The sequence below is a fragment of the Silene latifolia genome, chromosome X, assembly GCF_048544455.1.
Source record: "Silene latifolia isolate original U9 population chromosome X, ASM4854445v1, whole genome shotgun sequence".
In the NCBI taxonomy this organism is placed as follows: domain Eukaryota; kingdom Viridiplantae; phylum Streptophyta; class Magnoliopsida; order Caryophyllales; family Caryophyllaceae; genus Silene; species Silene latifolia.
In genome coordinates, this window is record NC_133537.1 from 181,521,696 (window position 1) to 181,539,535 (window position 17,840).

A 17,840-nucleotide genomic window follows, 5' to 3' on the forward strand; every position below is an offset into this window, starting at 1 on the left:
AAGAAAATTGTTCAAAGTTACCCTTTTAATAATATTTTATAGATGGGTGTCTGGTTGGCTAGTTTGGAATGGAATGGAATGTATTGAATCTATTCAAGTGTTTGGTTGAGTGATTTTAGAGGAGTTAGATACTCAATAATATATTCTAACTCCATCTCAATCCCTTGGAAACTCACACCCACCTTCTCCCCTTCAATAAACTTCATTCATTCCCCTTACTTATTTACATTGAACCAAACAACTTTGAGATGGAATGAAGTTGGAATCTCATACATCTATGATATCATACTCCGTTCCATTTCATTCCTTCATCTCGAACCAAACGACCCCTAAAAAGTATATCATCTTTAATATATGCAAATAATATGAAATCTATACTCCAATAATAACATTTTTTTTACCATGAATCTAATTATATTATTTTCATAATTTTTTAAACCATATCATATAGGATCACCCCATCTTAGGGTAATTGTCCGATGCGAGACAATTTACTATTTATACATTATATATTAACAACACCTAAATTATGAATGTGGGACAAATAACATACTAAGAAGTAAAAGTACACCATATTTTTTCGCCCCTAGTTCAAAATCAAACCCGATTAATACTATACTATGTTCATACGTTTTTTTTAATCATAATTAAATATGTGCAAATGATAAGAAATTTATACTCTAATGATAGCATTTTTTTATCACGAATCTAATTATATAAATTTTATAATTTTTTTAACGATACTTTTGCAAGCGAAATGTAAAAGTTTTTATATAAAAATTATAAACATCACTAAATATAATATAGAAAATATATATTATACTAACTAAAACATCCTCCACATTATTTTTTATATCATATTATGGAGATAATGATGCAAACTCTTAACTTTTAAGAACTTTCTAAGACAATACTTGAGAGACTCAAAAGCTTTTGGGTCAATATCTGAGTTCCAAGGATGTCTTCTATTTATAATCATAGGATCAGCTCACCTTATGTTAATCTTTCGATGTGGGAGAATTCTAATATTTATACGTTCAATGTACAACTATAACATATTAAGAAGTACATCATCTTAAATATGTGCAAATTATATGAAATTTATACTCTAATGATAGCATTTCTTACCACGGATCTAATTATATTATTTGCATAATTTTTTTACCGACATTATTTTGCCAAATGAAATGTAAAAGTTTTTATATAAAAATTAGAAACATCACTTGACTATAAAATAGGAAATATATATTATTATAGTAATTAAAGATTGACCACTTTATTTTTTACATCAAAAATATTATTTATAAAACTTTACTAAATTAATTTGTGATGATGTGGACAGCTTAGAATCGCTCGAAAAAACTCTCTTTTATATATATACTAGATTTAATGCCCGTGCGATGCACGGGCCACTTGTAATATTCGGTGTTACTTAATACTAAAAACCGAAGATGTAATGGTTAAGACGGAAGGATTGTGGACAATAGCTATCAGGTTCGAATCCTCCCTCCCTTTTATTATAATGCGACTATTTGCGTGCTTCATGAGACAAAAAAAAAATCAATATAAAGCTAAAATAACTAAGGAAAGGCGAGTAGCGTATAATGTACTTGCAATACTGACGCGGAAGTCATATAACCAAATTGAGTTATTGATGATGAGAAATTGAGAATTACTATCATATTGTCACTACTACAAAAAATGCCTAAGAGACCGGTTAAAAATGGCCTAAGAAACCGTTTCATAACCGGTCTATATCTCATAGGTGTCTTAGCCTAAGAAACCGGTTTATTTGAATGGTTTCTTTGCTATATTTAAGAAACCTGTTATCATTTAAAACCGATCTCTTTGATTAGTGGGTAAGAAACTGGTTATTAGCCAAAACCAGTTTCTTTGATATCATAAGTTGAAACCTGTCATTGACCAGAACCGGTCTCTTTGATCTCATCATTGAAATCAGTTATTGACCAAAACCGGTCTCTTTGAAACTTTTGAAAAAACAAAAAAAAATATCAATAAAGAAAATTTACCCATTAATTTTATTTAAAATTACAATATTTAAAACTACACCGTCACCACTGCTTACATAGCCAATCTTATCACACCTCATAGTCAGTGTCTACACTCTACACTATCTGACTATCTACACATAGTTATGCACTCTATATAAAACCTTTAGTATCATATTAATTCACAGAAATATAATAAGCAGCCAAGTGACGACCATCAGCTCCATGACACACGTTCTGAATGTTCCAAATCCTTATCGCAATTGCTCGACAATGTAGTTTCTGACAAGTCTGCACAAGATGACCATATATACCAACAATATTATTTTGTCTGAAATTGCATGAAACGATGAACTAGGATCATAAATCAAAGGATGAACACACACAAACACACAGTCTATACAATTGACTACAATTCAAGAACTTTTAGACTATTAAGTTATAATATACAGAATTTCATAAGTAGAAGCCTCGTCAACAACCCTCTATTCATATTAACCAAAAATGAGAAATTAATCAAAAGTCAGTGGACCTGAATACTACTATTATTTATAAAGCACTTCAGCTCGTTCATTTAAGTTAAGCAAAATCCCTTTGTTACCATTTACCTCCTGAATAAGCCACGACTCAGTACAAGCGTATATAATATTTAGAGGCAACATGAGGAGCCTTGGGAGAAGTTTTCCTTTCCCAATGCCCGCATCAAATAATGAGGTTTATGACATTCTGCTTAAACTTCTGGTGTCTTCTTACTCTTCCTTAGCTCCAGAAATTTGAGAAATGAGGGTGGAATTTCGGGGATCCGACTTGGGTTTTAAAGTTAGGGTCGAAACGAACGAGATCAGGCTGTCCCTCAGGCTAAGCCTAAGAATAAGATATGAGCTAATAACCAAAATTTTGCAGAGGCACTTGTTCCTTAATAATTCATCAAAGCTTTTGTGTATAATAAAGAATAATGAATGTGCACTACACGTATTATAAAAGAAATTATGGAGCAACCATACGACATTACATAAGGCGATGCATACCTTTGTGTGGCAAAAAAAATGACTTGAGGCGTGTACAACTGTTGTCTGCGTGTATCCCCGCATGATCCGAAATGGGAGATTCAAGCTCTATTTGGGTCAAATTATATACGGAGTATCTTGTAAACATTAAAGAACCAAAGCTACATATGAACCAACTATATCCTTTTCCTAAACGGGGGATGAAAAGTAATCCACATTAAAGATTCGAGTTGTATCACTGTATGTAGGTCATATGATGCCAAAACCAAAAATACATCACTTACCTAGGTACACCTGTATTCGATGTTTTCCATGGTCACTGCAACAACAATAAATAACATATCTTAAGTTTACTTGAATCCAAGTTTGTTATTGTTTGGACAAGGAAAGAATCCAACCGAATAATAAAAATTTATCATGAACAATTACAAGATATTACTACCAAGAGTTGAATCTCATTAATTATCATTATAAAACTAATTTGAAGAGGGGCGTTTACTTCACTATCAGTTAACACCAAAAGTATAATCATGAAATGCACCCCTCAGATGAATAGAATCAACTGCTTCGCTTACAAAACATTAATCCCTCTGAACATCAACGTCTGAAAATGAAGCAACTCTAACACTACGTAACAACCGCTTATAAACCTGGCATACATAAGTACCGAAGACGTCTATGGAGGTTAGATGTAGGTAACCTTACCCATACCTACTGATATTCAAGAATTTGAAACCATTAACCAAGTCAATAAGACCAAACTACAAATACAACTTGAATCTTAAATCTGAATTATAGACACACCCTGTTGAACAAAGAAAAGAGGAATCAAAACTACGGTCGAACTATCTACATTAAAGACTCAGACTTCCACTAAGGTATGACATAGATGAATTTCGCAATCTCAAGGAAAAAGGAAAATATGCAAAATGAGTCCAGGAATTATCAAATCTTAACCCTAAATAATCACAATAATCAAAACTACCACATCCTAACCCTAAATAATCACAATAATCAAATCTTTCTCATATCATTAATCAAGTAATTAAACTAGTAATATCGTTTTCTATTCTATTGAAAAATTGAAAGATTTATGAAAAACGTTGTTACCAATACTCAGCATATTCATCGCCATCGAGGGCCTGGATGTTTAGTGGTCGGCGATAAGAGAACCACGGTAGTGACAACGAGAGAAAGACGAATATTGGTTGTGAACGGCGATGGGAGAACGGTGGTTGTGCCGCTGGAAACAGTGAGATGAATAGTGGATGCGGCCGCTCGCGTTTTATGTGCTAAAGAGTAAAGAGTTGAGAAGGTGAAGCTTAAAAGTTGAAACAAATAAATTGCATAACTTCTAAACAATACAGTACAAATATACTCCTAATAAAAAATTAAAATAGAAGTGAACTGCCGTTTAAAAATCAACAAAGTTAAGAAACCAGTTTTAGGCTCCACCCGTCTCTTACCTTTTATTAAGAAACCGGTTTTAGAAAATGAACGGTCTCTTAGGTTAAGAAACCGGTTTAAGAATTCAACCGGTTTCTTCGCAATGGTTCCTTAGAGGTTTTTTGTAGTAGTGTGTGTTAGTTCGTTTATTACCCAATGTGTATTAAACCTGAATTAACCACTTTATTTGCTACTACTCTTACTTAGTGTACGTATTAAACCTGAATTAGCCACTTCTTTTGCTCTAAATATTCCACTTCTCCCGCATTAACAATCAAGAATGAATCACTCCAAACATTGATTTAAAATCCCCTTCAATTTCCATTTTTGTTTTAGCGGCGAGTCGACAATTTATGATTTGTGTACAACTCTTAACATGGGTTTGCTAAAAATACAATTATCTGAGTTTTATAGTGTAGTTAGAATTGTAGTTGGATTCTTTTGTTGTTTGAGACTTGAGAGTAGTTTGTAAAGTTAGAGACCGTGAAAAAAATTTATGATCTTTCAAATTGTAATATGAAATAAAAAAACAAAATGATAAACTACTTTTACAAAATTAAAATTTTAAGCCACAATCTATAATAGGAGTACGAAAACATACATAAAAGGGTCAATATCTTAATGAACGACCATCACTCCAAAGGTTTTGTGTTATGGGAAATTGACATTAATCGTAGTTATAGGCAGTGTTAGGCACCAAACAATTAAAATAAGCAAACCGGCATTGAGAAAGTTAAATCACTTTGGTTATATTGTACTCCTTAATAGTCATAAAAAGGAAGCAATTAAAAGAAACAATATATTCTCAACAAAATCAGTTTACTCATCCACCATATTCGAAGAATTGGAGAAAGAGTTACTAAATATCCACCCAAAAGCAAAAAAAAAGTTCATTCTTGTATTAAGATTGCAATAATCTGACTTATTTGGACTTCTCACTTCTCGTATATCTCAAATAGTTCTCAAGATCGTAATTCCATTTCTTTACCTTGCATCATGATATTGAATGTTATTCCTTCCATCCTTCCATCCATCCAACATTCCAACCTAATAATAAAAATTGGATGTATCTAAAATAAGTACACAATTAGTCAATCCTGAAAAATAATTATTGTGTGAGACGGTGTCACCCGATAAGACGATCCATTGTGTAGAATAAAAACTCATTTATTAGTATTAAATGAATAGTGTTTTTTTTTACAAAAATAGACCGTCTTATCGTGTAAATTTCAGAAATACCTCTTTACTCATAGTTAGTACAATAATAATTCCAAAGCTAACATCACCGACTCACCGTATCAAAATATCGTTAAACCTGCAAATAATTTGGCACGATTAAATACAAGTGATGATCAATATCAATACTATTATAATAAAGTTGTACAATGAAAATATATACAAACAATAACAAATAATAAGATGCTAAAAAATTTCACAAATTTAAGAACAAAATTGTTAGCAGCCAAAAAAAATAGAAAAAAATAAAAACGTTTTATGTTTAGAAAGGATTGAGTGGGAAAGACGAAAATCGTTGACTATTTATAACAACTAGTTTTAAACCCGTGCAAAATTGCACGGGTATGTATATGGGCCAGTATTAATGTTTTTGGATATATATTTGTTTTTGCATTTCTATTATACTTATCTAGTTGGTCTATATTTACGATCTACATAATTTATGTTTAAATTTGTTAAAAACACGTGTTCACATACCCTGTTTTATAAGGAATAACGTAATCTACTCTTGTAAATAAAAATTGCATACATAAAAAACTTTACATCCGGATAAAAGAAATATAATCTAATAAAATCAACTTTAACATATGTATGTAATTCATTTGCGTTTTATGTTCGATCCCATATATAAATGTTATTCCTTCTTGAAATTATGTAATTTTATTATTATGTAATTTTGTTTTAAAAATTATTGTTCCGGGTGTAATTCCGAAGCAGTTATTTGTTACCACTCGTGGCTTGTAGAATGACGTCTTTGGTTGAATCCTTCTTTCGGCCTCTCCTGAAACAATGAACGAACTGAGGGCTCGGCTTTGCACCGAGCGTACTCACTCCGACGCTCAAGTCAGTGAACTTAAAGAGATAAGTTGTGTGTTACTTGGCGAAGTATATATTGTAGAGAGATAAGGAAGATATTACCAGATTATGAGGTGTTTTAGGTTAGATTGTGGATCCCTTCCTCAATGAGAGTTGAGGAGTATTTATAGACTTTCACCTTTTGTCACGTAGTGGCCAAGTGGCCAAGTGGCTAGCAGGTGGAAAGACTGATGTACCCTCGGCCGAGGGACCCATGGCAGGCCGGCGGGCCCTGTTGACTCCATGCCGAGGGGTCTTGGATATGAGTACGCGGATATGTGCCCTACCGGCTAGTTGTCCTAAGCCGAGGCACAAGAGACAGCCGGCTGTGTCGCGCTTTGTTAGGGTCGGTTCGATACGTACGTTGACTTGCTGTGGATATCTTTGACCTTGCTCAATATGTTGACTCGGTTAGCGGGTGCAGAATATGCCCCATCAATTTGCCCCCAGCGTAGTCTATGCCGTGGTATGGACCTTCGATGAGTGTTGAGCGTATTCTGCGCAAGTAAAAATTTTCTGCTCCGGCTTCTTCTACCTCGGCTTGGTTCTGCTTAGGCTGTACCGTATCATATCCCCCCTCCACATGGATGTGTAATGGACATCAGATGTGGAAAAGAAAGTGGCGCTGACCGAGACCGAGATTGTGAGTGTCGTGTGCTTTTGATTTCCCAGTAGGTCTTTTGCCAAGCTTGGTTGAATCGGGGCGGGTTTGGCAAGTAGATACCAAGGGGCGTGTTGAAGAAGATACGTCGATTGACATTCTGTCAAGGAGCGTGTTGAAGAAGTTTTGTAACTGTTTGTCGATTGATATTCCATGGCTGCATGCTTGACATGTGTCTCGTTGTTGATTGGTTGACGCTTCATGGGCTTTGCCCTGATTGGTCTGTCTTCGTGGGCTTTGCTCTATAAATAGAGCAGTATGCCCCTTAATTTTCGCACAAAGTTCAACTTCTCAAAAAAAAAATTTTCTTTCTTAGATTTTCAAGGGTTTCTTTCTCTTCTAATCTTCAGAATCGTTACTTCGGCGTAGCACTTTTTCTTCAAGGGAAACAAACAAATTTCCAACTTTTAATTGTTAAGTTTTTGTTGTGAACATGTCTTCTCGCGATGCTGGGACCTAGTAACCTTGCGCCGGGGGTTCCCCGTCGCGTCTTGATGAAGAGGAGGCACTAGCCGCCGTTCCGATAAGGTCTGGGGGCCCTAGGTCTCCTTCTCCTGAAGTTGATCCAAAAGCTCTGGAGGATTGGGAGGATGATGATGATGTTGATGATGACGGTGATGATGAGGAAATGGCTCATCCTAATGAGGAGAGGCCGTACATCATGGATCACGGCGACGCCCTGTAAGGTGCCGCCCCGACCGTGCTTGGACCCACAAGTTTGCGGTTGTTCCGGTCCCGACTTTTTCGAACGTCACTTCTCCTTCGGCAGGGATTATAGTATTGTTATTCCCGGGGAAGGTCGGGCGGTCTGTTGCCCTCCTCCGGGCGTATCGGGCGTGTACATCGACACCTGGAGTATGGGCTCCGGTTTCCTCGAATGAACACGTTATGGCCATAATTAGAGCCATGAACGTCGCCGTGGCCCAACTGCACCCGTTGGCCATTAGGACTATAGTCGGCTTTGTGTGGCTCTGCCTTTTCAAGGGGAGGTCCCAACGGTTAACTTATTCCGCAGCTTCATCACCTTGGCCGTCGCCCCTGGTCGCGTTGGGTGGTACGGCGTGCGCGACGGAGCCGGGTTACATCTCCGTTGATAACCTTTCTTCCCGCAAGGACCGGAAGGCGCGGTGGGTGTACGTTGAGGTTCCGGAGGATTATCCATCGCCCGGTCCTTCCAAAGACCAAGTCAAGTTTGCGGTGCGAGAGTAAGGCGGAGCATGACAAATGGGTCTCCTGGAGTAAGCTTAAGATGGACGCCAGCAAGGTCCCTCTTAATGCGGATGAGGAGCGGGCGATGAGGTCATTTGAGGTCGAGAAGAATGGGACGCCGAAGGGATGGATGCCCCGACGAGATCATTCTTGAGGATGATGAGCTCGTCACACGACACGTCGGCCTCATACCGGCCCTCGAATGGGGTGAGTGGGGTCGGTGTGAGGCCCATCTCTGCTTTTAATGTTTTTGTTATTTGAACTTTGATTTATTTCTTCTACTTAACCCTTGCTTCGTTTCCTTTGTAGACCATTTCGGCCCGGACACATTCGAAGATATCCTTAGGAGAATGGGACTTGCCAAGGACAAGACAGTTGTTAATTTGCATCCTAAGGCCGGACTCGTGATCGCACCGCCGCCGAATGATCTCATGGATCGGGTGAAGGCCCCGGATGTGAAGGCGGCCCGAGGCGAAGGTTGCGGTAACATGCCGCGCCGAACGCGGAAAACAAAGTCTTCGACGGCGACGGCGTCGACATCGATCCCACCTCCCATCCCTTCGATCCGAAATAGACGGTGGAGGTCGTTGATATTACCGCCGAGGAGGTGGTCACCTTGGCGATGGAATCTCTCTCTCTTCCGCAAGAGGAAAGAGCCTACTACCGCCGCCGATGCTTCGCTTCACCGCCGCTATCTCTGCATCGCCGAGGCGGCAAAGAAATGCGTCCTCCGACCAAGAAGGCCAAGCATGGTACGGATCTATCCTGTGGCTCGGACTTAGCCGGTTCATTAGGCGTTCACGATGACAGGCTCTCCGGGTATGTCCATGTATGTTGACACGGATGCTTTGATTGAATTTTTTGTAGATCAACCCGCCGTCTCCGGACACAATGTTGAACGGCGTCCGAGAAGCGATCTGCGCAGGCGGTGGTAATAATGACACCGTCGTCTCCTCCTTACCAAGCCTACCCCCGTCCGCATTAGGTCGGAGGGCCACGAGTTTGGCCAGATGAGGATCTTTGTCGAAGTGGGTTGATACGGCCGGTGCTCTTATTGTGGAGCAAGAAAAGGCCATGGTCGAAAGTCGTTCCACAGCTCGAGCGGCCAGATTGAACTCGACGCCGCAAAGAAGGAAGCCGAGAGGGCCAAGGCCGAGGTCAAGAGGCGGTCCGTCGAGAGAAAACTTAGGGAGGACGCTGAAAAGGCGATCCTCGATCCTCGAGAGAGCCAAGGCCGAGGCATGCGGAGGCCGATGCCGCTAAGCTCGCTGGAGGGGCGTGACCACCTTCGAGAAAGTCGCCGACTTTAATGCTAAGAAGAGGGACGAATGGAAGGGCATGTTTCGGGCCCGGGGAAGGTGGTTCGAATAAGGATGCTATCATCGCCCAAAGGGAGGAGGACATTGAGACGCTCCAAACCGTTATCCTCCCTAACATGTGCGCCCAACACGGGACCGGCCGAAGAAGCCGCCGGGTAAGTGATTGGGAGCTCTTTCCTCTTGATGGCTCCTTTCCGTGGCAAAAATTTGACGAGCTGCTTGATGACAAGCTCGAAGCTAAGGAGAAGGCCGCGGAGGCGAAGGCCGCTGAGGAGGCGAGGGTGAAGAAGGAGGAAGAGGAGGCCGCGGAGAAGGCGGCCCTTGCTGAGAAGGCTAAGGCGGCCAAGGAGGAAGCTGAGAGGATGAAGGCAGCTGAGGCTGCTGAGGCTGAGGCTGCCAAGATAGCTTCTGGGTCGTCTACCAAAGATGATATCGCTAACGTCGCCGATGGCGAAGCAGCAGCATAGGGAGACGGGCGGTCGTCACCGAGGCTCACCCGGCATCTCGGATAGCTTCACTGTTCGGGGCCAATTATTAAGCCTTTCCTCCCCGCCATCTTTTGGCGCTTCAAATGATATGTCTGTAACCTTTTGTTCTTCTTTTCCTTGTTTTTGTAAAACTTTGGTAGGTTGTGTTTTGGCTTATCCCTATGGGGACGGTCGCCGTCGTCGTATTCTCCTTACTTGTAATCATTTTTAATAAAGCTTGTTTATTGGCCCTCGGCTTGGCCGGGGTTTTGATCACAATCCTTCACTTGTCTTCTTACGTTATTAATTGAGCGCTTTTTCGTTTTACCTTCTGGCTGGCCGAGCGGTTAGAATGCGATCTCAACCGTGTTTAACGTTTTTTTTTTGAACATGTTGGCATGTTGGTCGCTTCCTCTTTCACTCTCGGTCTGGCTGAGGCGTCCGATTTGCGTTTTCCAACCGCCGCTGTGAACATGTTAGCGTATCGACCGTTGTGTCCCCTGCCAGGCCTTCGGTTGGCCGAGGCGGCTAGAGGTTACGGCTCGACGGCGTTCAGATCTGTAGACATATTGATCGCTTCCTCTCGCCAGGCCTTCGGTTGGCCGAGGCGGCTAGAATTGCGTCTCAACTGTACTTATACGTTCTTAAGGCATGTTGGTCGCTTTCGCGAGTATCAATCGCTTGTTGGTAGTGATCGCCGCGACGTCTACTTCTTGGGGTGTTGCCCGGCTTGGGCGTGGCGTCTACCTCGATATGACTACGGAGGGGATAAACACTTTGATGGAAAACTTGGATGATTCTTTATTAGATATAAACACGCGTCGGGGTGCCAACAATTGTCTTGGACACCTCCGCCGCTATACAAAGTATTTCCGGAGATTGTCATTGTTCCAATGGCTTATCAAAGGCACACCCTCCATGTCCTTCAGCCGGTATGTACCCGGCTTCATTTCTTCAACCACTTTGTAGGGACCTTCCCAGTTAGCCGTCAATTTACCATGAATGTTCCCTTTGTTGGTGGCGGCCGACTTTCTTAGGACTAGATCTCCTACTTTTAAGTCCCTTTTGTGGACCCTTCGGTTGTAGGCTCTTCTCATTCGGTTTTGGTATCTTTGCCAAGTTGAGGCGTCTTTGTATCTCGGCTTTCTTCGACCAGGTCTAGGAGGCTTTCGGACCTTCCTCATTTTCAACCGGGTTAAAGGTGGCCGTTCGAATGTCGCATCGCACCGCCGCTTCACCGGGCAGGATCGCCGGATCCGTAGACTAAGTGGAATGGACTACACCCGTTGCTTCTTTCTCCGTGGTCCGGAGGGACCACGGGATGCCGGGTAGTTCATCGGCCCATCTTCCCTTTAGGTCTTCAATTGTCTTCTTCAAACCGTTGAGGATTGTTTTATTGGCCCGCCTCACTTTGCCCGTTGCTCTGTGGGTGGCGAGACGGAGGAGTATGCAAATTTGATACCAAGTTCCTCCAACCAGTTCATTATTGTGTCACTCCAAAACTCTCGGCCGTGGTCAAATACCATGACTTGGGGTAACCCAAAACGAGTTATGACATTTTCCCAGTTACCTTTCTTACGGCCGCCGTCGTCTTGGGCATCGCTTTGCGACGGCTTCAACCCATTTGGTGAAGTAGTCAACGGCGACAATCAAGTACTTTCTTCCTCCGGATGCCGTTGGAAATGGCCCTAGTAGATCCATCCCCACTGTGCAAAAGGAAGGGGACTAAGTACCACTGCTGCGCAGTCTCGGGAAGGTGCATGTATCACCGGAGCGTGCATTTTGATTGTTGCACTTTTTGGTTTTGGCTGGAATCCTCAAGCATGGTGGGCCGTAGTAGCCGGCTCGGAGAGCTTTATGGGCTAGTGTTCTTGCCCCCATGTGATGACCACAGATGCCTTCGTGAATTTCTCGTCAAGATATTAGCTCGCGTCGGTACCGGGCCGACACATTTCAAGAGTGGCCTTATAACGGACCTCCTGTATAATTCTCCTTCAAACACCAAGTACCTTTCTGCGATCCTCTTTATCTTCTGTGAGAGACTGCGGTCCTCCAGTAATTCATTCATCAGTTTGTACTTCATTATCGGAGTCATCCACGTCGTCTCGGCCTCTATGTCGCCCACCATGCCGACGGTCTCGTAATACTTTTGGCATTCCCGATGTCCACCAAAGACGGTTCGATCGACATTCTTGATGGTTGAACTGCAAGCTTTGAGAGAGCGTCGGCTCGGTTGTTCTCGGACCTGGGAATGCATTGTATACGGAAAGATTTCAATTTTGAAGTGTCGCTTTTACCCTTTCCAGGTATCTTACCATCCCGTCGTCTCGAGTCTCGTACTCTCCTGACGATTTGATTAGCCACTAAAAGTGAATGCATTTTCAAAATGATGTGTTCGCCCCGGCGGCTCTAGCTAGTTCGACTCGGTTATCACCGCCTCGTATTCGGATTCGTTGTTCGAGGCCGAGAAGGTAAATTTCAAGGCGTACTCAAACTCGTCCCCGTTTGGACTGATGATAAGTATGCGGCTCCCGAGTGTTCGCCGTGGAGGACCCGTCGGTGTATACTTCCCATACTCAGGGGTTTTGCTCTTCTTGATATGTGCACTCGGCCGGGGAAGTCGCAAGTGCTTTGTCCCTTTATCGAGGGCCTCGGCTTGTATTGAATGCCGGCGGATAGCTCTCTTGCCCATTTGATGAGCTGCCGGATTGCTCAAATTTTTCCAATGCTTTCTCCAATGGTTGGTCGGTTAAGACCGTCACGGGATGTGCGTCGAAGTAAGGCTTCAGTTTCCTTGCGGTAACGACGACAAAGAAAGGCGCTTTTTCAATCGGTGGGTAATTTCTTTCGGCGGGCAACAATGTATGGCTGACAAAGTAGATTGGGTGTTCTTTGTTTGTCTTCTTCTCTCGATGATCACAAGATCGACCGTGGCCGAGGTAATCTGCTATGTATAGATATAGCGTCTCCCCAAAGATTGGCCTGGACAGGGTTGGGAGAGTTTGAAGATGAGCTTTCAGTTGCTTGAAAGCTGTGCTCTGTTCCTCCCCCCAGTGAAGTCCTTATTTCCCTTCAACACTTTGAATAATGGGGTGCTCTTGTCGGCTGACCGAGAGATAAAACGGGCTAGAGCCGCCATCCTTCCGGTCAACATCATAACCTCTTTTCGATTCCTCGGCTCCGCAGCAGTCCAGGATTGCTTGGACTTTCTCTCGGATTGGCATCAATTCCCCGGCGCCGACAAGTACGCCGAGGAACTTACCCGACCAGGACACCGAAGTTGCATTTCATTGGGTTAAGTTTCATTTTGTATTTCCTCAGTGAACAGAATGTCTCGTGTAAATCGGCTAAGTGCTCGCTGTCAGACTTGCTTTTTACAATAGCATCGTCGACGTAAGCCTCAATGTTTTGCCCTTTTTGATTTTGGAACACTTTGTCCACCAGTCTTGTGTAAGTTGCGCCGGCGTTTTTCAACCGAACGGCATCATTTTATACATGTATGTGCCGTTACCGGTGATGAATGCACATTTAGGCATGTCTTCTTCGACCATGAATACCTGATGATACCCTGAGAAGGCGTCCAGCAGGCTCATCATAGTGTAGCCTGCCGTGGCGTCGATTAAACTATCTATTCGAGACAAGGGATAGCAATCTTTGGGGCACGCTTTATTAAGATTGGTAAAATCTACACACATCCTCCACGCCCCCGATGATTTCTTCACCATTACAACATTAGCTAACCACTCAGGATAAGTACAAGGCATGATAAAGCCCGCCGCTAGTAACTTATCTACCTCGGCTTTGATGGCTTCGTCTTTCTCGGCTGAGGAGTTCCTCATCTTCTCGCTTGTGCGGGCGGCGGTGGAGAGTACGTTCGGCTTGTGAACAATTACCTCCCGCTCACGCCTGGCATCTCGGCCCGAGTAAGCGAAGACGTCTTTGTTCTTCCTCGGCAGTCAGGAGAGCGGCCCGAATTTTGGCTCCAGGTTGACACCAGAAGCGATTTACGGTGCGCCCGGGTCAATCTCCACTTCTTCGGTCTCCGCTCCTTCGACCATGCCGACAATGGCATCCATGAGGTCGCCCTCCCGTTGTAAGGATGGGCTTTTCCCCTTCTCTGACTTCTTCGCCACTTTGAGGGATTGCATGTTGCACCCTCCGGCGGATATCCGGACGTTGACTACTTCGTCTTTTTCGTCCTTTGAGACGAGCTTATACGCTTCCCCGGTCGAGACATACATCGTGTCGGGCCGGATGGACATTCTTGCATCGGCCTCGCTCGAGTGACTCGCCTATGAGAACGTTGTAGGCGGACGAGCCGTCAATGACCGCGAACTCGGCTAGGACATTCTTAGCCGCACTCCCCCTCGCCAAACATCACCGTGCAGTCTGATTGACCCTGGGGGTACCAGGCCGGCCTAAAAAATCGTACAATGGATTGGTGCGGGGCTCAAGTCTTCAATCTTCGACCGAGATTGAGAAAACACTCCCGAACATAATGTTTGTGTAGGCGCTGTGTCAATCAGGCACCTCTTGACCAGGTGGTTGGCTATGTCCAAGTGGACTACAAGTGGGTCATTGTGCGGGCGATGACTCCCTCGTAGTCCTTCTTCCCAATAGTCATATCGGGGATGTTGGAAGCGGGGATCGCTGTTTTGGGCACAAAGTTGATGGCCCGATATAGCTCGTTCAGGTGCCGTTTGTGCCCATGAGCGGACCCACCGTTCTCGTTGCCCCGATGACAACATGGATTACTCCTATCCGTTCAAAGACGGATTTTTATTTGAGCCGCCGGTATTAGTCTTTTGGCCTCCGGCAACATATTTCTTTGAGGCTCCCCTTCCGGATCGGCTCTTCAATGGCATTCTTGATGCGGCGGTTGTCGATTAAGTGGGCGGTGTGGACCGTGGTACTCACAAGATCGGCTTGTGTCACCGTCCCCCTCGCCTTGGGAGGCCTTTCCCACTTCTGACCCTCGTTCTTGCTCGGGGCAAAGACCTCGGCAGCAGATACGACCAAGGGGGTGTGACCATTGAACCGCTTTTGGTAGTACGGTCCGAACTCCCCGGCGCCCGCCGAGTTCATTTCCTGGCGGACTTGTCGGGACCGTGACCTATTATTGTCACGGCGTCCTTCATCCGGGTTGTCCTCCCGGCGGCTCTTTCTCTCGAGTGCCGGCCTCTGGGGCCTACCAGGTTTTGTGGTAGTCCTCCACCTTTATGGCTTGGTCGGCCATCTTCTGGCGGAGTTCAGGTTCGAGCCTCCGCACTTGATGAGCTCGTTTTTAAGTCTCCTCTCGGGAGGCCTTTCATCAATGCGAAGGCGCGGTTCACTGTTCACTCACGAATCTGCTTGAACCTTGGCGTCGAACCTCTTCACATAACCCGGAGAGACTCGCCTCCCTCTGTCGATAGTCGGGAGATCCGATGTCTCGACGGCCCTCCTCTTATGCAAGAATATGGGCCAAAAATGTGTCCCTTAGGTCGGCATAACAAAGATACCGACCCATCGGGTAGCCCTTGTACCAACTTTGTGCCATCCCATGCAGAGTCGTTGGGAAGACTCGGCACCAAACCTCATCGGGTTGCTCCCATACCGACATGTAAGACTCGAAAGCCTCGGCGTGGTCGGTTGGGTCGCCTTCTCCTTTGTATGATATGGGTGGCAGCTTTAGCTTAGTCGGCACCGGGACCTCTAGGACATAGGCATCGAGGGGGGGTCATCGACCACGTGTCGAATGACACGCGGCGATCGGCTCCTCGCATCCTTAGTCCGGCTCCTCTCCCCGTGGCGGGAAGGGCTTCTTCTCCGACTATGGTGAGTCGGACTCCTTCTCCGACTACGGTGAGTCGGACTTCTTTCACTCCTGCAGGGGCGAGGCCTCGTCGGTGCTGCGGCGACACTTGTCCTCCCGCGAGTGCGGGAGGGACTCAGTCTACCACTTGCACTCTGGGCTCCCCGCGTCTTGACATGGTCGACTTCCTCCAATGCTTCGTTTAAGTTTCTCGGAGTCACTTTTGGGACCCCGATCTCTGTGGGGGTGCCGCCGCTCTTGTCGTTGTGACGGTGTGAGTCGGCGTGCTACCCATTAGTTCCAGGAGTAGCTTCGGTTTTAGCCGCATCAACCACATGTCCCATGACGGTGACTTGGTCGGCGGGCAGCGGTGTATCTTGTTCCTTCGGCATCCCGTTCGTCGTATCGTGATACGGCGGTAGGTGGGATCGCCGATTTTGAGTTGTGGAATGTGTCATCTTGGTAGAGTTCGGTTTCCACAAGCACCGTTTCAGTTGTTTCGACATCTTCTTAGCTCGTTGGGTGGGTTTTGTTTTGTTTTTTTTTTTGTAAGGGATTTGACTAGCTTCTAGTATCTGTTTCCCCACAGACGGCGCCAATTGTTAGGGTGTAATTTGAAACGATTATTTGTTACCACTCGTGGCTTGTAGAATGACGTCTTTGGTTGAATCCTTCTTTCGGCCTCTCCTGAAACAATGAACAGGCGAGGGCTCGGCTTTGACCGAGCGTACTCACTCCGACGCTCAAGTCAGTGAACTTAAAGAGATAAGTTGTGTGTTACTTGGCGAAGTATATATTGTAGAGAGATAAGGAAGATATTACCAGATTATGAGGTGTTTTAGGTTAGATTGTGGATCCCTTCCTCAATGAGAGTTGAGGAGTATTTATAGACTTTCACCTTTTGTCACGTAGTGGCCAAGTGGCCAAGTGGCCAAGTGGCTAGCAGGTGGAAAGACTGATGTACCCTCGGCCGAGGGACCCATGGCAGGCCGGCGGGCCCTGTTGACTCCATGCCGAGGGGTCTTGGATATGAGTACGCGGATATGTGCCCCTACAAGCTAGTTGTCCTAAGCCGAGGCACAAGAGACAGCCGACAGTCGGTTTGCGTCGGTTAGGCTGTCTGATACGTTGACTTGCTGTGGATATCTTTGACCTTGCTCAATATGTTGACTCGGTCAGCGGGTGTAGAATATGCCCCATCAATTATGTAATTCAATTTCATTTACTCGCATTTGTAATTCATTTTGCGTATATGTTATTAATTTTATTTACACGGAATATATAAAATTATTTCATAACATTAATTCATAGAATTTTTTCATAATATTATTTCATAGAATTTGTTGTAAGACGGAATTTATCGCATGTTTGAAAATACGGAAATCTGAAGAAATAAATACATTGCACACTCACGGGTCCCACCATAACATAAATATCAAAAAAAAAAGCTTGCATTAATGACGTGCGCGCTGATGATTGAGTATTGTCTTTTGTATTAATATAGATAAGATATGCAAGGTAAGAGTTTAAATTAGACTCCACTTTGGTTTGTTGCTACATTTATCTAACATAGAATTTGATAGAAGGAAATACTCCCTATTATCTTGGATACATTTTTTCTTGTAAATCATCAATACTTTTGACTATCGGAATAAAATTCTCTTGTAAATTCTAGCTACAGTTGTAAACTATGATTTAATCTTATCATTATTTATAGTAAATTAATTAGGTAGTTCGTAAAAGTTGGAGACTCTATAATCGCTCAAAAAAAACACTTCCTTTACTAATATAGATAGATAGACTAGATTTATCTTTCCAAATATTCCCCTACTATCAA

At 43.8% G+C, this 17,840-nt stretch overlaps 1 long non-coding RNA gene across 1 annotated transcript; it reads right to left on the bottom strand.

The window, feature by feature from the left end:
• Window positions 1–2,012: 2,012 nt before the first annotated feature.
• LOC141621661 (uncharacterized) lies at window positions 2,013–3,080 on the bottom strand. The gene is made up of 2 exons (XR_012532550.1): window positions 3,038–3,080; window positions 2,013–2,300 (listed from the first exon to the last, which is right to left on the bottom strand). It is a non-coding gene; the product is annotated as an uncharacterized LOC141621661 (long non-coding RNA).
• Between the last annotated feature and the right edge of the window lie 14,760 nt (window positions 3,081–17,840).